The sequence below is a fragment of the Bombina bombina genome, chromosome 12 (assembly GCF_027579735.1).
Source record: "Bombina bombina isolate aBomBom1 chromosome 12, aBomBom1.pri, whole genome shotgun sequence".
Classification (NCBI taxonomy): domain Eukaryota; kingdom Metazoa; phylum Chordata; class Amphibia; order Anura; family Bombinatoridae; genus Bombina; species Bombina bombina.
The window spans coordinates 93,906,264-93,928,018 of record NC_069510.1 but is presented as its reverse complement, the minus strand read 5'-3'; positions in this window follow the sequence as shown (position 1 = coordinate 93,928,018).

Sequence of the window (21,755 nt, the reverse complement as noted above, 5' to 3'; positions counted from 1 at the left end):
GACAGACTGATGGACACAGGTAGACTGGGGGTATTGTGACAAACTGATGGACACAATGACAGACTGATGGACATAGGTAGACAGGGCGTTATTGCGACATATTGAGGCACACAGTGACAGACTGAGGGACAAAGGTAGACTGTTCAATACAGTGACAGACTGAGGGACACAGTGATAGACTGATGGACACAATGACAAACTGAGGGACACAGTTAGACCGGGGGTATTGTGACAGACTAATGGACACAATGACACACTGATGGACACAGGGAGACTGGGGGTTATTATGACAAACTGATGGACACAGTGACAGACTGAGGGACACAGTGACATACTGAGGGACACAAGTAGACTGGGCATTACAGTGACAGACTGAGGGACACAGTGACATACTGAGGGAAAAAGGTAGACTGGGGTTAATGTGACATCTGAGGGACACAGTGACATACTGAGGGACAAAGGTAGACTGGGGGTTATTGTGACATACTGAGGGACAAAGGTAGACTGGTGTTTATTGTGACATACTAAGGTGCACAGTGGCAGACTGAAGGACAACTAGACTGGGCATTACAGTGAAAGACTGAGGAACACAGTGACAGACTGATGGACACAATGACAGACTGATGAATACAGGTAGACTGGGGGTTATTGTGACATACTGAGGAACACTGACAGGCTGAGGGACACAAGTAGACTGGGCATTACAGTGACAGACTGAGGGACACAGGTAGACTAGGAGTTATTGTGACATACTGAGGGACACAGCGACAGACTGAGAGGCACAGTGACAGACTGAGGGACACAAGTAGACTGGGCATTACAGTGGCAGACTAAGGGATACAGTGAAAGACTGATGGACACAATGACAGACTGAGGGACAAAGGTGGACTGGGTTTTTTTGTGACATATTGAGGGACACAGTGACATACTGAGGGACAAAGGTAGACTGGGGGTTATTGTGACCTACTGAGAGACACAGTGACAGACTGAGGGACAAAGGTATACTAGGCATTACAGTGACAGACTGATAGACACAGTGAAAGACTGAAGTACACAGTGACAGACTTAGGGGCACAGTGACAGACTAAGGGACAAAGGTAGACTGGGGGTTATTGTGACGTACTGAGGGACACAAGTAGACTGGGCATTACAGTGGAATACTAAGGGATACAGTGAAAGACTGATGGACACAATTACATACTGAGGGACAAAGGTAGACTGGGGGTTATTGTGACAGACTGATGGAAACAGGTAGACTAGGAGTATTGTGACATACTGAGGGACACAGTAACAGACTGAGGGACACAAGTAGACTGGGCATTACAGTGACAGACTGAGGGACACAGTGACAGATTGAGGGACACAGGTAGACTGTGAGTATTGTGACAGACTGAGGAACACAGTAGCAGACTGAGGGACAGTAGTAGAATTGGCATTACATTGACAGACTGAGGGACACAGTGACAGATTGAGGGACACAGGTAGACTGTGGGTTACAGTGACATACTGTGGGTTACAGTGACAGATTGAGGGACACAGGTAGACTGTGGGTTACAGTGACATACTGTGGGTTACAGTGACAGACTGAGGGACACAGGTAGACTGTGGGTTACAGTGACAGACTGAGGGACACAGTGACAGACTGATGGACACAGGTAGACTGGGAGTATTGTGACAGACTGAGGAACACAGTAGCAGACTGAGGGACAGTAGTAGAATTGGCATTACATTGACAGACTGAGGGACACAGTGACAGATTGAGGGACACAGGTAGACTGTGGGTTACAGTGACATACTGTGGGTTACAGTGACAGATTGAGGGACACAGGTAGACTGTGGGTTACAGTGACATACTGTGGGTTACAGTGACAGACTGAGGGACACAGGTAGACTGTGGGTTACAGTGACATACTGTGGGTTACAGTGACAGACTGAGGGACACAGGTAGACTGTGGGTTACAGTGACATACTGTGGGTTACAGTGACAGACTGAGGGACACAGGTAGACTGTGGGTTACAGTGACATACTGTGGGTTACAGTGACAGATTGAGGGACACAGGTAGACTGTGGGTTACAGTGACATACTGTGGGTTACAGTGACAGACTGAGGGACACAGGTAGACTGTGGGTTACAGTGACATACTGTGGGTTACAGTGACAGACTGAGGGACACAGGTAGACTGTGGGTTACAGTGACATACTGTGGGTTACAGTGACAGACTGAGGGACACAGGTAGACTGTGGGTTACAGTGACATACTGTGGGTTACAGTGACATACTGTGGGTTACAGTGACATACTGTGGGTTACAGTGACATACTGTGGGTTACAGTGACAGATTGAGGGATACAGTGACAGATTGAGGGACACAGGTAGACTGTGGGTTACAGTGACATACTGTGGGTTACAGTGACAGACTGAGGGACACAGGTAGACTGGGAGTATTGTGACATACTGAGGGACACAGTAGCAGACTGAGGGACAGTAGTAGAATGGGCATTACAGTGACAGACTGAGGGACACAGTGACAGATTGAGGGACACAGGTAGACTGTGGGTTACAGTGACAGACTGAGGGACACAGGTAGACTGTGGGTTATGTGACAGATGGACATAAGTAGACTCTTTGGCCCTATGAATAGTCTGAGCTACAAGGATAGACTGGGAGTTTCATAAAGAGACTGAAGAAATACTATGTATCACACTGGAAGACTAAATGATTAGGGGACACAAGGAGTGTGGTAACCATGAAAGACTGAACAATACAAAGATAGACAATAGTGTATACTGGCAAAAGAGAGACACAAATAGGATGGGTATAGCTTTACTAATACAGAATTCAATAATAGATGTCATTTTTATAAATAACCACAAGATGGCACTACCCCCTTAAAGTATAATGACTAACAGCTAGATTACGAGTTTTTGTCGGTAAGGCTTGCAGGGCTAATGCTCCTTTTTTTCTTACCGCTCCCTTAAGCCAACGCTGGTATTGCAAGTTTTCTGCAAGCCGGCGTTAGCCTCAGAAAAGTGAGTGTTGAGCAAAATTTAGCTCCACATCTCACTGTAATACCAGGGTTGCTTACGGTAGCGGTAAGCTGGCTAAACGTGCTCGTGCACCATTTCCCCATAGGAAACAATAGGGCTGAGCTGGATGAAAAAAAACCTAACACCTGCAAAAAAGCAGCGTTCAGCTCCTAACGCAGCCCCATTGTTTCCTATGGGGAAATGAATTTTATGTCTGCACCTAACACCCTAACACAAACCCCGAGTTTTAACACCCCTAATCTAACACTTATTAACCCCTAATCTGCCGCCCCCGCTATCGCTGACACCTACATTACAATTATTAACCCCTAATCTGCCGCTCCGGACACCGCCGCTACCTACATTATACTTATGAACCCCTAATCTGCTGCCCCCAACATCGCCGACACCTACATTATATTTATTAACCCCTAATCTGCCGCCCCCAACGTCGCCGCCACCTACCTACAATTATTAACCTCTAATCTGCCGACCCCAACGTCGCCGCTTCTATAATAAATTTAATAACCCCTAAACCTAAGTCTAACCCTAAGTCTAACCCCCCTAACTTTAATATAATTTAAATTAAACGAAATTAATTTAACATAATTAAATAAATTAATTCTATTTAAAACTAAATACTTACCTATAAAATAAACCCTAAACTAGCTACAATATAACGAATAGTTACATATTTAGCTATCTATGGCCCAGATTTAGAGTTTGGCGGTAGCCGTGAAAACCAGCGTTAGAGGCTCCTAACGCTGGGTTTAGGCTACCGCCGGTATTTGGAGTCACTCAAAAAAGGGTCTAACGCTCACTTTTCAGCCGCGACTTTTCCATACCGCAGATCCCCTTACGTAAATTACGTATCCTATCTTTTCAATGGGATCTTTCTAACGCCGGTATTTAGAGTCGTGTCTGAAGTGAGCGTTAGAAATCTAACGACCAAACTCCAGCCGCAGAAAAAAAACAGGAGTTAAGAGCTTTTTGGGCTAACGCCGGTTCATAAAGCTCTTAACTACTGTGCCCTAAAGGACACTAACACCCATAAACTACCTATGTACCCCTAAACCGAGGCCCCCCACATCGCCGACACTAGATTAAATTTTTTTAACCCCTAATCTGCCGACCGCCACCTACGTTATACTTATGTACCCCTAATCTGCTGCCCCTAACACCGCCGACCCCTGTATTATATTTATTAACCCCTAATCTGCCCCCCACAACGTCGCCGCCAGCTACCTACAATAATTAACCCCTAATCTGCCGACCGCAAAGCGCCGCTACTTAAATTATCCTTATGTACCCCTAATCTGCTGCCCCTAACACCGCCGACCCCTATATTATTTTTATTAACCCCTAATCTGCCCCCCTCAACGTCGCCTCCACCTGCCTACACTTATTAACCCCTAATCTGCCGAGCGGACCGCACCGCTACTCTATTAAATTTATTAACCCCTAAAGCTAATTCTAACCCTAACCCTAACACCCCCCTAAGTTAAATATAATTTTATTCTAACGAAATAAATTATCTCTTATTAAATAACTTATTCCTATTTAAAGCTAAATACTTACCTGTAAAATAAACCCTAATATAGCTACAATATAAATTATAATTACATTGTAGCTATTTTAGGATTAATATTTATTTTACAGGCAACTTTGTAATTATTTTAACCAGGTACAATAGCTATTAAATAGTTAAGAACTATTTAATAGTTACCTAGTTAAAATAATTACAAAATTACCTGTAAAATAAATCCTAACCTAAGTTACAATTAAACCTAACACTATACTATCATTAAATTAATTAAATAAAATACCTACAATTACCTACAATTAAACCTAACACTACACTATCAATACATTAATTAAATACAATATCTACAAATAACTACAATGAAATAAATTAACTAAAGTACAAAAAATAAAAAAGAACTAAGTTACAAAAAATAAAAAAATATTTACAAACATAAGAAAAATATTACAACAATTTTAAACTAATTACACTTACTCTAAGCCCCCTAATAAAATAACAAAGACCCCCAAAATAAAAAATGCCCTACCCTATTCTAAATTACTAAAGTTAAAAGCTCTTTTACCTTACCAGCCCTGAACAGGGCCCTTTGCGGGGCATGCCCCAAGATGTTCAGCTCTTTTGCCTGTAAAAAAAAACATTACAACCCACCACCCACATACCCCTAATCTAACCCAAACCCCCCTTAAATAAACCTAACACTAAGCCCCTGAAGATCATTCTACCTTGTCTTCACCTCACCAGGTATCACCGATCCGTCCTGGCTCCAAAATCTTCATCCAACCCAAGCGGGGGCTGGGGATCCATCATCCGGTGGATGAAGAGGTCCAGAAGAGGCTCCAAAGTCTTCATCCTATCCGGGAAGAAGAGGCGATCCGGACCGGCAACCATCTTGATCCAAGCGGCATCTTCTATCTTCATCCGATGAAGACCGGCTCCATCCTGAAGACCTCCACCGCGGACCCATCTTCATCCGGCGACGTCCAACTGAAGAATGACGGTTCCTTTAAGGGACGTCATCCAAGATGGCGTCCCTCGAATTCCGATTGGCTGAAAGGATTCTATCAGCCAATCGGAATTAAGGTAGGAATATTCTGATTGGCTGATGGAATCAGCCAATCAGAATCAAGTTCAATCCGATTGGCTGATCCAATCAGCCAATCAGATTGAGCTCGCATTCTATTGGCTGTTCCGATCAGCCAATAGAATGCGAGCTCAATCTAGTTAAAATAAATATAAACTTGCCTGTAAAATAAAAATAAATCCTAAACTAGCTACAATATAACTATTAGTTATATTGTAGCTATCTTAGGGTTTATTTTATAGGTAAGTATTTAGTTTTAAATAGGATTAATTTATTTAATTATGTTAAATTAATTTAGTTTAATTTAAATTATATTTAAGTTAGGGGGGGGTTAGACTTAAGGTTAGACTTAGGTTTAGGGGTTAATAAATTTATTATAGTAGCGGCGACGTTGGGGTCGGAAGATTAGGGGTTAATAAATGTAGGTAGGTGGCGGCGACGTTGGGGGGGCAGATTAGGGGTTAATAAATATAATGCAGGTGTCGGCAATGTTAGGGGCAGCAGATTAGGGGTTCATAGGTATAATGTAGGTGGCGGCGATGTCCGGTCGGCAGATTAGGGGTTAAACATTTTTTTTTTAGTGTTTGCGATGTGGGGGGGGGGGGGGGGCCTCGGTATAGGGGTTAATAGGTAGTTTATGGGTGTTAAGGTACTTTTTAACACTTTAGTTAAAAAGTACATTAACACCAAGACTTGTAATACCAGCGTTAGGCAAATCCCATTAAAAAGATAGGATACGCAATTGACGTAAGGGGATTTGCGGTAGCCTCAAGTCGCGGAAGAAAAGTGAGCGGTAGACCCTTTCCTGCCTAACTCGTAATACCAGCGTTAGGAAAAAAGCAGCGTTGGGACCTCTCAATACTGCTTTTTAAGGCTGACGCCAAACTCGTAATCTAGGCATAAATTTGCAAACAAAAAAGTAGCAGGAACGCTAATCATGGAGAAAAGGGAACAACACGTGATCCTTAACCTGCTTACAACACACTCTGCCAATCAATAAACCCCCCAGAGGAGTGTGGTGATATCTCACAACAGTGCAATTAATTTTACTCATATAAATATCTAGGGCTTAAAGTGACATACTGAGGAACACAGTAACAGACTGAGGGACACAGTGACAGACTGAGGGACAAAGATAGACTGGGGGTTATTGTGACATACTGAGGGACACAGTCATAGACTGAGGGACACAAGTAGACTGGGCATTACAGTGACAGACTGAGTGACATAGTGACAGACTGAGGGACAAAGGTAGAATGGGGGTTATTGTGACATACTGAGGGACACGGTGACAGACTGAGGGAAAAAGGTAGACTAGGAGTTATTGTGACATACTGAGGGATACAGTGACATACTGAGGGGAAAAGGTAGACTGGGGGTTATTGTGACATACTGGGGGAAACATTCACAGACTGAAGGACACAAGTAGACTGGGCATTACAGTGACAGACTGAGGGACACAGTGACAGACTGAGGGACAAAGGTAGAATGGGGGTTCTTGTGACATACTAAGGGACACAGTGACAGACTGAGAGACACAAGTAAACTGGGCATTACAGCGACAGACTGAGGGACACAGTGACAGACTGATGGACACAGATTGACTGGGGGTTATTTTGACATACTGAGGGACACAGTGACATACTGAGGGACACAGTGACATACTGAGGGAAAAAGGTAGACAGGGGGTTATTTTGACATACTGAGGGACACAGTGACAGACTGAGGGACACAGTGACAGACTGAGGGACAAAGGTAGACTGGGGTTATTGTGACATACTAAGAGACACAGTGGCAGACTGAAGGACAACTAGACTGGGCATTACAGTGAAAAACTGAGGAACACAGTGACAGACTGATGGACACAATGGCAGACTGATGGATACAGGTAGACTGGGGGTTATTGTGACATACTGAGGGACACAGTGAAAGACTGAGGGACACAGGTAGACTGGGCATTACCATGACAGAAAGGGACACAGTGACAGACTGATGGACACAGGTAGACTGGGGGTTATTGTGACATACTGAGGGACACGGGTAGACTGGGCATTACAGTGACAGACTGAGGGACACAAGTAGACTAGGAATTATTGTGACATACTGAGGGACACAGTGACATACTGAGGGACACAAGTAGACTAGGAATTATTGTGACATACTGAGGGACACAGTGACATACTGAGGGACACAAGTAGACTAGGAATTATTGTGACATACTGAGGGACACAATGACAGACTGAGAAACAAAGGTAGACTGGGGGTTATTGTGACATACTGAGGGACACAATGACAGACTGATGGATACAGGTAGACTGGGGGTTATTGTGACATACTGAGGGACACAGTGACAGACTGAGGGACAAAGGTAGACTGGGTTTTATTGTGACATACTGAGGGACACAGTGACAGACTGAGGGACAAAGGTAGACTGGGGTTTATTGTGACATACTAAGGGACACAGTGGCAGACTGAGGGACACAATGACAGACTGATGGATACAGGTAGACTGGGGGTTATTGTGACATACTGAGGGACACTGTGACAGACTGAGGGACACAAGTAGACTGGGCATTACAGTGACAGACTGAGGGACACAGGTAGAATAGAAGTTATTGTGACATACTGAGGGACACAGTGACATACTGAGGGCCAAAGGTAGACTGGGGGTTATTGTAACATGCTGAAGGACACAGTGACAGACTGATGTACAAAGGTAGACTGGGGTTATTGTGACATATTGAGGGACACAGTGACATACTGAGGGACACAGTGACATACTGAGGGACACAGTGACATACTGAGGGACACAGTGACATACTGAGGGACAAAGGTAGACTGGGGTTATTGTGACATACTCAAGGACACTGTGACAGACTGAGGGACACAGGTAGACTGGGGTTATTGTAACATACTGAGGGACACAGTGACAGACTGAGGGACAAAGGTAGACTGGAGGTTATTGTGACATATTGAGGGACACAGTGACAGACTGAGGTACAAAGGTAGACTGGGGGTTATTGTGACATATTGAGGGACACAGTGACAGATTGAGGGGCAAAGGTAGACTGAGGGTAAATGTAACATACTAAGCGACACAGTGACATCATAAAACACTTTTTTTTTTCTTTCATAATTCAGATAGAGGATGTGATTTTAAACAACTTTCCAATTTACTTCTATTATATAATTTGTTATTATTTTGGTATTTGTTGAAATGGAGACCTAGGTAGGTTTAAGAGCTGCTGACGGGTGGCTGTACTTATACGCCTCATGTTATTGGCTCCTAGTAGTTCATTACTGCTCCTTCAACAAAAGATACCAAGAGAACAAAACACATTAGGTAATAGACGTAAATTGGAAAGTTGTTTAAAATCGCATGCTCTACTTTTTTGTCTATGTGAATATACATTATGCAGGTATTATTGCTGTTTTTGTTTTTTAAGACCTTTTTGCGGCTTGGAATGGAAAAGCCAATGTTGTTTTTGTATTATATTTACTCTGTTGGATTATAAATAAAGAATAAAAAAAAAAAATTGCATGCTCTATCTGAATCACAAAAGAAAAAAAATTAGGTTTCTTGTCCCTTTAAAAATCATATAAAACTAATAAATATTAAAACAGAAATATTCAAATAAAAACATTGTATTGCTTCATCACATTAAAAAATTTGTGTTGAATTTGTGCAGGAAACAAACAATTGGTGAACAGAACAAATATTAATACTACTACACTGTACATGCAAAAAAATGCTGTGAAATTCGTATTGGTAATACGAAATTCAGTGTTATGTTTTTCCTTATTGTAAAATGAGTTTCCCAGCCTCTGCTAATGTGCTGAATAGGGACGTTCCCTGGTAGGGTGGCCACCTGCCTGGGAATTACCTAAACTGTTCTGGTTTCCATTTATTTATCCGGGTTTGAAACTGAGTCAGGCTCGGGCATGCAAATGTCAGGGTTTGGTGGGAAACAGCCACAGCCAAAAAGATGACGTGCATTTGCCACATACGGCACATAGTAGCATTGTGCACCTATCTTTAGCTTGTTATCTATAAGTAGTCACAAATCCCTTTCCTCCTCTGTTTTGACAAGTCTAAACTAATTTAAATAATAGGTTGCCTGCTTATTTTTACTTCCAAAATGTAGACCCTTGCATTTTCCAGTATTAAATCTCATTTACCATTTACCTGCCCATTCTTCTAATTTTTGTAGATCCCATTGTAAATCAATTCCATCCTGCTCTGACCTAATGACCTTACACAACTTTGTATCATCTGCAAAAATACAAATTTTGCTATTTAATCCTTGCTCCGAGTCATTAAGAAAATATTAAAAAGAACAGGGCCCAGTACTGATTCCTGGGGCCGGGGGACTCCACCAATTATCTATGTCCAATCTGAGTATGATCCATTTACTACTACTCATTGCTCCCTATCTTTTATCCAGTTATTTATCCATGAGCTAACATTTTCAGCTATTCCCAGTCCCTTAAAGGAACATAAAACCCAACATTTTTATTTCATGATTCAGACAGGGCACGTGATTTTAAACAACTTTCCAATTATCTTCTATTATCTACATTGCTTCATTCTCTTGGTATCCAACTATATCACATCAACTGATTCACCTCTATCTAAATTTTTTACTTACTTCCTCATATAATCTAATTTGATTAGTTTGACATGATCTTTTTCTCATTCAACCATCTTGATTTGAACTCAATCTTGTTCACATGAATATGCTCATCAATATAATCCCTTCAAGTATCTTCCCCACTATCGATGTCAGACTAACTGGTCTATAGCTTCCTGTATCAACACATGCCTACAGTTATTTCTCTCTTGCGTGCGTGTGTCTTTGTGTAGGAGTGTGTCTGTGAGTGTGAGCCTGTGTGTGAAAGAGTGATGTTTATTTGAGTGTGTGTGAGAGTGTGTGTGTGCATGTCAGTGTATGAGAGTGAGTGTGTGTTAGTGTGAGTGTGTGTGAGATAGAGAGTGTTTGAGTGTGAATATCTATGTGCAAATTGGATTTATGTGCTATTTATGCAAAAAAAATTATTGCTGTGCTGTGCACAGTACAAAAGTGTTCAGGTTTGGCTTGAATTAAAAGGTGGCAACTTTATTCCATGGACATAGCGGAAATTTCTCCTCCTGGTCTGGCATTTTCAGTAAACATTTTCCCCTGCAATTCTCGCTGTTTTTTTGTTTTGTTTTTTACACAAAACACTTATTACTCTAATAGAAAAAAAAATGTATATGAAAACAGAGGTAATTGTAAGATACTCTACGCTGAAAGCAGAGTAAAATGATTTGGCTTGGGAATATAATTGATGTGTGCCCCCTGCTCACAGCTAACTGTTCCCAGCGAAGTTACCTTTTCCACCAAACAATTACTTTTTATGGGAAACATCTCACAACTCTCAAGGACAGACCCTTTTTTTTTATAGAATTTCCCCTGTAACTGTCAGTGTGTTTTTTTACATGTGACCCAGTGAAGTTTTTAGAATTGGGCCCTAAGTGTGCTTTATTTTGTCCTACCCTACTATATGCTGGATTAATGATTTTCATATCCAGTCATCAGGGCACACTAACAGGCCAGATTTTCAGGATATCTGAACTAGAGCACAGGTGAAATAATTATTTGATCTGTAACCATGGTTATTAACCTGCTCTCACCCAAGTTAATCCTAAAAATCAGGCCAGTTAGTCTGCCCCAAACACTGTGCTAGACAGTTATTGTTTTGATCAGTACAGAGCTCAGTTACATTTAGCCTTTGATTGGCTACTGCAAAATAAACACATGGACGAAAATAAATAGCTGGACTTTTCTCAATGTGCACAACCCCTCAAATTGAGCTAAAACACAGTTTTAAATAATTTTAAAACAAACATTTATTTTGTATGCTGATTTTTGTAGTGTAGTGCTCAATTGTAGATATATATATACTATGCATAACATATTACTTTTATGCTCCATTAATATCGGGTTAGGGCAGTGAAAATACCAAGGTAAAGTTTTGTACCAAAAGGTGCAATAACAAGTTGAGACACTAGGTGGCAATAAAGAACCACTTAACTACTCTTACGCACTATTATATATTCTTGTTTACAATAAATCATTTCTTATGTTACAAATTAAGATAATACAGATATTTGTGACTAAACAATAATCAAATATTTTATATCCAAATTATTCAAATGCCAGATTATAATGTTTGGAATTACAATGCAATAAAATTAATATACCTCTTTTTTTCTGCAAAAAATGGTAATAAAAGCCAAGGCTTAATTCTTTTAATTTCCTTAAAGGGTTAGAAATCTAAGTCTAAAAATACTTATCTAAAAGACATTATAATAATTAGAAATATAAATCGAATAAAACATACCTAGTTTGACTAGAAAATAAAGCTTCTAAATATATAAAAAAGAAAGTTTATATCTTCCATAAAACAAGTGGCAACGGCCGCCCATAAAAGAAGGCAGAGCAATATTAAAATACATTAGCATGCAACATCCAATCACTACGTAGTTCCACCCACCTATATAGAATATTTATAATCCGCTATGTATTAAAACTTCGCATGCGCACTTGTGGGAAAAACGTTCATCCGACATCTTTGTTATTCCTAAGGATCGCATATGGCAAATAATAAAATGTGCTCGTCAGTGGTTAGAATACTTAAGTAAATGCTGCCGCTCCGTGTCATCCTCTGCACTGCATCCGCTGAGCCAGGGCTGGACTGGGAATAAAAAGCAGCCCTGGAAAAATATGAAGACCAGCCCTATTTTCCGTTGAGTCAGTAGAATGCACATGCCCCATTTTTCTCAAAGGGGATTACTGGGACACTCCTTCCCCAATATTGTTTCAGAATTAAATTATATTACTTTGTATTAAATACAAATATCAGATTGATGTTATATAGCAGCCCTACAACTCAATTGTGTCCATTAATCACCCCTTTAAATTGTAGCTTTCCAGCCCCAGCTGCTGGAGCCCACCGGGAAATCTCCTGGTATCCTGGTAGGCCAATCCGGCCCTGCGCTGAGCCCACTCTGTGTTCTACACTCCCTCCTCCCACCTAGGGTGATGATGTGCCTAGAGACGCCGGAGTCTTCTGAAGCACTGTGCACATGCGCAGATTCATATCTACTGAAACTGCGCATGCGGGCCGCCATTATTGTTCTACTCAGGTAGAACACCGTAATTCGCTGGGCATAATGAGGATACCAAGGGGTTTGGCAGCAATTAGATTTTCTGATGGAAAATACAGGAGAACTAAAAAAGAACCTTAATACACTTGTTATTTGTATTATTAAAATGCTTTTCATGTTTTTAATGCTGAGATTTTTTTGGGGGGTGAACTATTCCTTTAAAGGGATTATACTTTCAAGATTCAGATAGAGCATGTCATTTTAAACCATTTTTCATTTTTTTTTTTCTATTACCAAATTTTCTTTGTTCTCTAGGTATCTTTTGTTGAAAAGCAGGGAAGTAAACTAAGGAGCGTGCACGTGTATGCAGTACTATATAGCAGCAGTTTTGCAAGAATGTTATCCATATACAAGACCACTAGAGGGCAGCACTATTTCCTGTCATGTAGAGCTCCAGACGCCTACCTAGGTATCTCTTCAACATAGAATATCATAAGAACAAAGCAAATTTGATAATAGAAGTAAATTGGAAACTTTTTGTTAAAATGGTCTGCTCTGTCTGAATCACATAAGAACATTTTTGGGTTTCATATCCCTTTAACAGTGACCCACCACGACTAACAACCTCTTACCTTTAAGATCTCCTACCCAGCTGCAATTATCCCTAACTCACAAACCTAATTGACCCCTAACCATCACCCTTAGTGCAACATTCTTTTTTTTTTCCGTCCCTTTAAGCCATATGCGCCATATCGTTATATTAAACCTAATGTCGCTAACCTTAAAGCGCCATTATAGTCGCCAAATGACGTGCGCTAATCCGTTAGAGTATGTGGATGTAAGATTAGTTACACTGCACCGCTTTGTGTTTAACTACTGCACATGGGTTAAACACACAGTTGAAGTACTGCTCTGGACCTGAAGAGCACTGCTGATCTCTAACGGAAACTATTGCTGACCCAATCAGCAGAGCTAGCTGCACAGCATCACATGGTGCCAGAGGTGCGTGCACACTAGGGCCATAGCAGCACGGGTGGGGGGGCTGCGTGATGCTCACAGTATTTTATCTTTTGTTTTACAAAACATCTGAAGTCTCATTTGAGCATTTAGCTGGCCTAATTTAGGCTTCATGCTCTATGCCTCTGGCCTGGAGTCTGACCAGGACAGCTTTAATAAAGGTCAGATATACCTGGTATAAAGGGGGCTGCAGGGACCATGAATTTGATGTGAGGTTTCATATTAGCATCTAGCTGGCATAATGAAAACTGCAGGGACATCAATCTGATGTGAGGTTTTACATTGACCTCTAGGTGACATACAATGGGAGCTACACTGAGCTACCTGATCTGTGGTCTCATTGGTAACTAGTATATAAGAGGCAACACAGGAGTATGTATTTGATATTATGTCTCAGTCATGTAACTAACATAAATGAAGCAGCAGGGCTATGTCTCTAATCTGAGATCACAGTCATGTAACTAACATAAATGAAGCAGCAGGGGTATGTCTCTAATCTGAGATCACAGTCATGTAACTAACATAAATGAAGCAGCAGGGGTATGTCTCTAATCTGAGATCACAGTCATGTAACTAACATAAATGAAGCAGCAGGGGTATGTCTCAAATCTGAGATCACAGTCATGTAACTAACAAATGAAGCAGCAGGGGTATGTCTCTAATCTGAGATCACAGTCATGTAACTAACATAAATGAAGCAGCAGGGCTATGTCTCTAATCTGAGATCACAGTCATGTAACTAACATAAATGAAGCAGCAGGGGTATGTCTCTAATCTGAGATCACAGTCATGTAACTAACATAAAGGGAGTGGCAGCAGGGGTATGTCTCTAATCTGAGATCACAGTCATGTAACTAACATAAATGAAGCAGCAGGGGTATGTCTCTAATCTGAGATCACAGTCATGTAACTAACATAAATGAAGCAGCAGGGGTATGTCTCTAATCTGAGATCACAGTCATGTAACTAACATAAAGGGAGTGGCAGCAGGGGTATGTCTCTAATCTGAGATCACAGTCATGTAACTAACATAAATGAAGCAGCAGGGGTATGTCTCTAATCTGAGATCACAGTCATGTAACTAACATAAATGAAGCAGCAGGGGTATGTCTCTAATCTGAGATCACATTCATGTAACTAACATAAAGGGAGCAGCAGGGGTATGTCTCTAACCTGAGGTCAAAGTCATGTAACTAACATAAATGAAGCAGCAGGGGTATGTCTCTAATCTGAGATCACAGTCATGTAACTAACATAAAGGGAGTGGCAGCAGGGGTATGTCTCTAATCTGAGATCACAGTCATGTAACTAACATAAAGGGAGTGGCAGCAGGGGTATGTCTCTAATCTGAGATCACAGTCATGTAACTAACATAAAGGGAGTGGCAGCAGGGGTATGTCTCTAATCTGAGATCACAGTCATGTAACTAACATAAAGGGAGCAGCAGGGGTATGTCTCTAATCTGAGATCACATTCATGTAACTAACATAAATGAAGCAGCAGGGGTATGTCTCTAATCTGAGATCACATTCATGTAACTAACATAAAGGGAGCAGCAGGGGTATATCTCTAACCTGAGGTCAAAGTCATGTTACTAACATAAAGGGAAGAGCAGGGGTATGTCTCTAACCTGAGATCACATTCATGTAACTAACATAAAGGGAGCAGCAGGGGTATGTCTCTAAGCTCTAACCTGAGATCATAGTCATGTAACTAACATAAAGGGAGCAGCAGGGGTATGTCTCTAATCTGAGGTCACAGTCATGTAACTAACATAAATGAAGCAGCAAGGGTATGTCTCTAATCTGAGGTCACAGTCATGTAACTAACATAAATAAAGCAGCAGGGGTATGTCTCTAATCTGAGATCACAGTCATGTAACTAACATAAATAAAGCAGCAGGGGTATGTCTCTAATCTGAGATCACAGTCATGTAACTAACATAAAGGGAGCAGCAGGGGTATGTCTCTAATCTGATATCACAGTCATGTAACTAACATAAAGGGCGCAGCAGGGGTATGTCTCTAATCTGATATCACAGTCATGTAACTAACATAAAGGGGGCAGCAGGGGTATGTCTCTAATCTGATATCACAGTCTTGTAACTAACATAATGGGAGCACCAGGGGTATGTCTCTAATCTGAGGTCACAGTCATGTAACTAACATAAATGAAGCAGCAAGGGTATCTCTCTAATCTGAGGTCACAGTCATGTAACTAACATAAATGAAGCAGCAGGGGTTTGTCTCTAACCTGAGATCATAGTCATGTAACTAACATAAAGGGAGCAGCAGGGGTATGTCTCTAATTTGAGGTCACGGTCATGTAACTAACATAAATGAAGCAGCAGGGGTATGTCTCTAATCTGATATCACAATCTTGTAACTAACATAAAGGAAGCAGCAAGGGTATGTCTCTAATCTGAGGTCACGGTCATGTAACTAACATAAAGGAAGCAGCAGGGGTATGTCTCTAACCTGATATCACAGTCATGTAACTAACATAAAGGGAGCAGCAGGGGTATGTCTCTAATCTGAGGTCACAGTAATGTAACTAACATAAATGGAGCAGCAGGGGTATGTCTCTAATCTGAGGTCACAGTCATGTAACTAACATAAAGGGAGCAGCAGGAGTATGTCTCTAAACTGAGATCATAGTCATGTAACTACTAACTAACATAAAGGGAGCTGCAGGGGTATGTCTCTAATCTGAGCTCACAGTCATGTAATTAACATAAAGGGGCCGATTTATCATCGGTCTGTCCGACATGATCCGCTCAGCAGGTCATGTCCGACAGACATTGATGAATGCCGACAGCATATGCTTGTGCAATGCCGCTCCCTGCAGATTTGTGGCCAATTGCCGCTAGCAGGGGGTGTCAATCAGCCCGATCGTATAAGATTGGGCGGATTGATGTCCGCTGCCTCAGAGCAGGCGGACCAGTTAAGGAGCAGCAGTCTTAAAACCGCTGCTTCATAACTGCTGTTTCCGGTGAGCCTTAAGGCACGAGCGGAAACAGGGCCATAAAGTTCCTTTCAGAGCTTAATAATTCAGCCCCAAAGAGTGCAGCAGGAGTATGTCTCTAATCTGAGGTCACAGTCATGTAATTAACATAAAGGGAGCAGCAGGGGTATGTCTCTTATCTGAGGTCACGGTCATGTAACTAACATAAAGGAAGCAGCAGGGGTATGTCTCTAACCTGATATCATAGTCATGTAACTAACATAAACGGAGCAGCAGGGGTATGTCTCTAATCTGAGGTCACAGTTATGTAACTAACATAAAGGAAGCAGCAGGGGTATGCCTCTAACCTGAGGTCACAGTCATGGAACTACCATAAAGGGAGCAGCAGGGGTATGTCTCTAATCTGAGGTCACAGTTATGTAACTAACATAAAAGGAGCAGCAAGGGTTTGTCTCTAATCTGAGGTCACAGTCTTGTAAGTAACGTAAAGGGAGCAGCAGAGATACGTCTCTAATTTGAGGTCACATTCATGTAACTAACATAAAGGAAGTAGCAGGGGTATGTCTCTAACCTGAGATCATAGTCGTGTAACTAAAATAAACAGAGCAGCAGGGGAATGTTTCTAATATGAGGTCACAGTCATGTAACTAACATAAACAGAGCAGCAGGGGAATGTTTCTAATATGAGGTCACAGTCATGTAACTAACATAAATGGAGCAGCAGGGGCATGTCTCTAATCTGAGGTCACAGTCATGTAACCAACATAAAGGGAGCAGCAGGGGTATGTCTTTAATCTGAGGTCACAGTCATGTAACTAACATAAAGGGAGCACCAGGGGAATGTCTTTAATCTGAGGTCACAGTCATGTAACTAACATAAAGAGAGCAGCATGGGAATGTCTCTAATATGAGGTCACAATCATGTAACTAACATAAAGGTAGCAGCAGGGGTATGTCTAAGATGTGAGGACTCAGTCAAGTAACTAGCATAAAGGGAGCAGCAGGGGAATGTCTCTAATATGAGGTCACAATCATGTAACTAACATAAACAGAACAGCAGGGGAATGTCTCTAATATGAGGTCACAGTCATGTAACTAACATAAAGGGAGCAGCAGGGGAATGTCTCTAATATGAGGTCATAATCATGTAACTAACATAAACAGAGCAGCAGGGGAATGTCTCGAATATGAGGTCACAGTCATGTAACTAACATAAATGGAGCAGCAGGGTTATGTCTCTAATCTGAGGTCACAGTCATGTAACAACATAAAGGGAGCAGCAGGGGTATGTCTTTAATCTGAGGTCACAGTCATGTAACTAACATAAAGGTAGCAGCAGGGAAATGTCTTTAATCTGAGGTCACAGTCATGTAACTAACATAAAGAGAGCAGCAGGGGAATGTCTTTTAATATGAGGTCACAATCATGTAACTAACATAAAGGTAGCAGCAGGGGTATGTCTCTGATGTGAGGACTCAGTCATGTAACTAGCAAAAAGGAGGCCGCAGTATTCTGTCTCTGATCAGAGGTCTCAGTCTTGTAACTGGCATAAAGGGGGGGGGGTGCAGGGGCATTCATGAGAGCTGAAGTCTCAGTCATGTAACTGTGATAAAGTGGGCTGCATGGGCATGCATGAGAGCTGAAGTCTCAGTCATGTAACTGGCATACAGGGGGCTGCAGGGGCATGCATGAGAGCTGAAGTCTCAGTCATGTAACTGACATAAAGAGGGCTGCAGGGGCATGCATGAGAGCTGAAGTCTCAGTCATGTAATTGAAATAAAGGGGCTGCAGGGGCCTGCATGAGAGCTGAAGTCTCAGTCATGTAACTGACATAAAGGGAGACTGCAGGGGCATGCATGAGAGCTGAAGTCTCAGTCATGTAACTGACATAAAGGGGGCTGTAGGGACCTGCATGAGAGCTGAAGTCTTGGTCATGTAACTGACATAAAGGGGGCTGCAGGGGCCTGCATGAGAGCTGAAGTCTCAGTCATGTAACTGACATAAAGGGGGCTGCAGGGACCTGCATGAGAGCTGAAGTCTCGGTCATGTAACTGGTTTAAAGGGGGGCTAAAGGAGACGGTTATTAGATCAAAGGTCTCACTTGTGCATATAGGTGGCAATAATGTTCTCTATTTGGTGAATACATTAATATTTCCATATATTTAAATAGAATATTGTTATATTAATACTATTATTAGTTAGCACCAATTATTATTTATGGAAGCCCCAGAATCACATTGTTGCGGCCGTGCCCAGTATCCATCACCTCCACCACTGAATGACTTACGTACTGGGTGGCAGATCTGCTGGGAACTCCTTACAGATTAGCACAATGTTATTTTTGTCATTAAATATGATAATTGTTTTTCCAAGATTCTCTTCAGGAGTTTGGCAGCAAATGTATTTTCAATTTCCTTAATAGTGAGAGCTTGGAGAAGGGTGTGTGCCATGCTTCAAACTCATTATTTTTATGTTTTTATTTGAATAAAATATCTTTAAAAATATCACAGAACTGTGCGCAACTTCCCACACCCTGAGTGTAGAAGTCAGTTTGTCTGTAAGCATAAATGTTTTAGTTAAAGACAAACGGAATGTGATTGTAATTGGGTGGAATTGTAAAACACATACAGGGGGGGTCAACTAATTTAAAGGGACTTAAAATCTAATTTTTTTTTTCTATGATTAAGATGGAACATTCAATTTTAAACAACTTTCCCCTTTACCTCTATTATCAATTGTGCTTCATTCTCTTGGTATCCTTTGTTGAAGAAGCAGCAATTGCATTACTGGGAGCTAGCTGAACGCATCAGGTGAGCCAATGAGATTAGTCATATATGTGCAGTCACCAATCAGCACTTAGCTCTTAGTAGTTTACTGCTGAACCTGAGCCTACCTAGTATGCTTCTCAGCAAAGGATACCAAGAGAACAAAAGCAAATTAGATAATAGAAGTCATGTGGAAGGTTGGGTAACACTGTATGTTCTATCTGAATGATAACATTTATATTTTTCATGATTAAGAAAGAGATTTCAATTTGAAGGGGAAAAAATGATACAACTTTTCCAATTTACTTCAAATTTACATCCCCATATCCTAGGTAAGCTCAGAGGCATGCACAGATGTTAAAGGGACATTTTTCTTTCATGACTCAGATAGAGAATACAATTTAAAAAAAAGTTTCCAATAGACTTCTATAACCAAATTTGCTTTAATTGCTTGTTATTCTTTGTTAAAGAGATATCTAGATAGGTAACGTGCACTTGCGTGGAGCATGACATGACATCTAGTGTTCTTCCTAATGTATAACATCCAAAACTGCTGTCATATAATTCTGCAGACACATGCACACTCCTGAACTCAAATGCCTGCTTTTCAACAAAGGATAACAAGAAAACGAAAAGCATTTGATAATAGAAGTACATTTTGAAGAGTTTTAAAATTGTATATTCCATCTGAATCAAGAGAGAATTTTTGGGGGGTTTTATTTCCCTTAGAGATAAACAAAATCTTAAATCTTTAATTGGACCATAAGTAAAATGATGTATGTTTATATTCCTGCTTGCTTTTCGAATAGCATTCCAAGCCAATACGGCTGCTCGAAGCGTGAAACATTGCAACCGCATATATATTCTTGTAACATTTTACGCATTAGCCGTGAAGCTGCGCATAACAGCTGGACTGCTTGATTTGGAATACTGCCTCACGAATTTCGATGCAAATCGACAGGCTCCCTTGATTTTGAATGACCATCTTAGGTGAATTGTACTCTCAGAAAATTATAAATCATCAAAGGAAGCATTTTAAAATTGTGTTGTTAAAAGTTCCTTTTATAGTTTAGAGAACCTGTAAGTATTATAACCAGAGAATGATATGAGAACTTAAATGTAACATAAAGTCCTAGCCATTTTGAGGGTAACAAGGTTACATTTGCGCAGACGTAAAACGCTGTGTTGCCAATGACATATCATTGTCGTGACTGCAGCTACACAATCACAATAACATCAGCAACAGCACAACAATAAAACGTATTAGGGTTGGAGGTTACCGTCGTTCCACCATGACGTATATGAGACAGTGATAGTATATTATCCTGGCAACATCATCGGGCGAGAATTAGTAAACTTCTGAGTCTGTTTTTAAAGTTCTCGTCTGTATCGTATATGGAAGAGGAAAAAGAGGATTTAGAAAGTGCACCAACTTTTTATTGTGGTAGTTAACGGTTCAAATTTAACTTTAAATATAATGTAATACAAATACAAGGGAAAAAAAGAGGCTGAACTCTCTAAATACACTGGTGCTATGTAAGGAGTAGTACTGGGATGCAGAGGTTCATAAATATGAACACCGCTTACAGAAGGTGCCCCAATATTCCTGGCCAATAACTTAATACCTGGGTGTCAGGAGATGACTCCTTCATGTGCCAATGCAGGAAAAAAACAGTGCTTGACAAATCTGGTTAAAAGTTAGGAGCCAGTAAGAATATTTAGGAGCCAGACATACTTTTAGGAGCCAGACAGTGGTATTTGTATATAGATATATGGAAATAAACCCAAAATCTTAGGAGCCAGGGGTACAATTCTAGGAGCTAGTGGCTCGCTGGCTCCTGGATTTTTCGAGCCCTGCATAATGCATTACCAGATTTTTATTTTATTTATTTTTATTTTCTTTTTGTCTGCATTGTCTACTAGCGGTGTTCATAATTCTGTAACTTTGCATTTCAGTAGTATTCCTTATGTAGGACCACCTATTTTGCTTCTTATATTTTCATTAGCTTATATTAAATTGATTGTAAATGTTAGCTAACCTGATTTATTTATAAAATATTTGTAACTGTACAAGTGTTTTTCCCTTTAGGCATTGGTTTAATGGTTGAATTACAGTATATTCCGATAATAATACTTTGTTCACTCTCACTACAAACTACAATTTATTTTAGCTCTGACATTTTCACCACTCGGCCAATCCGCATGTATG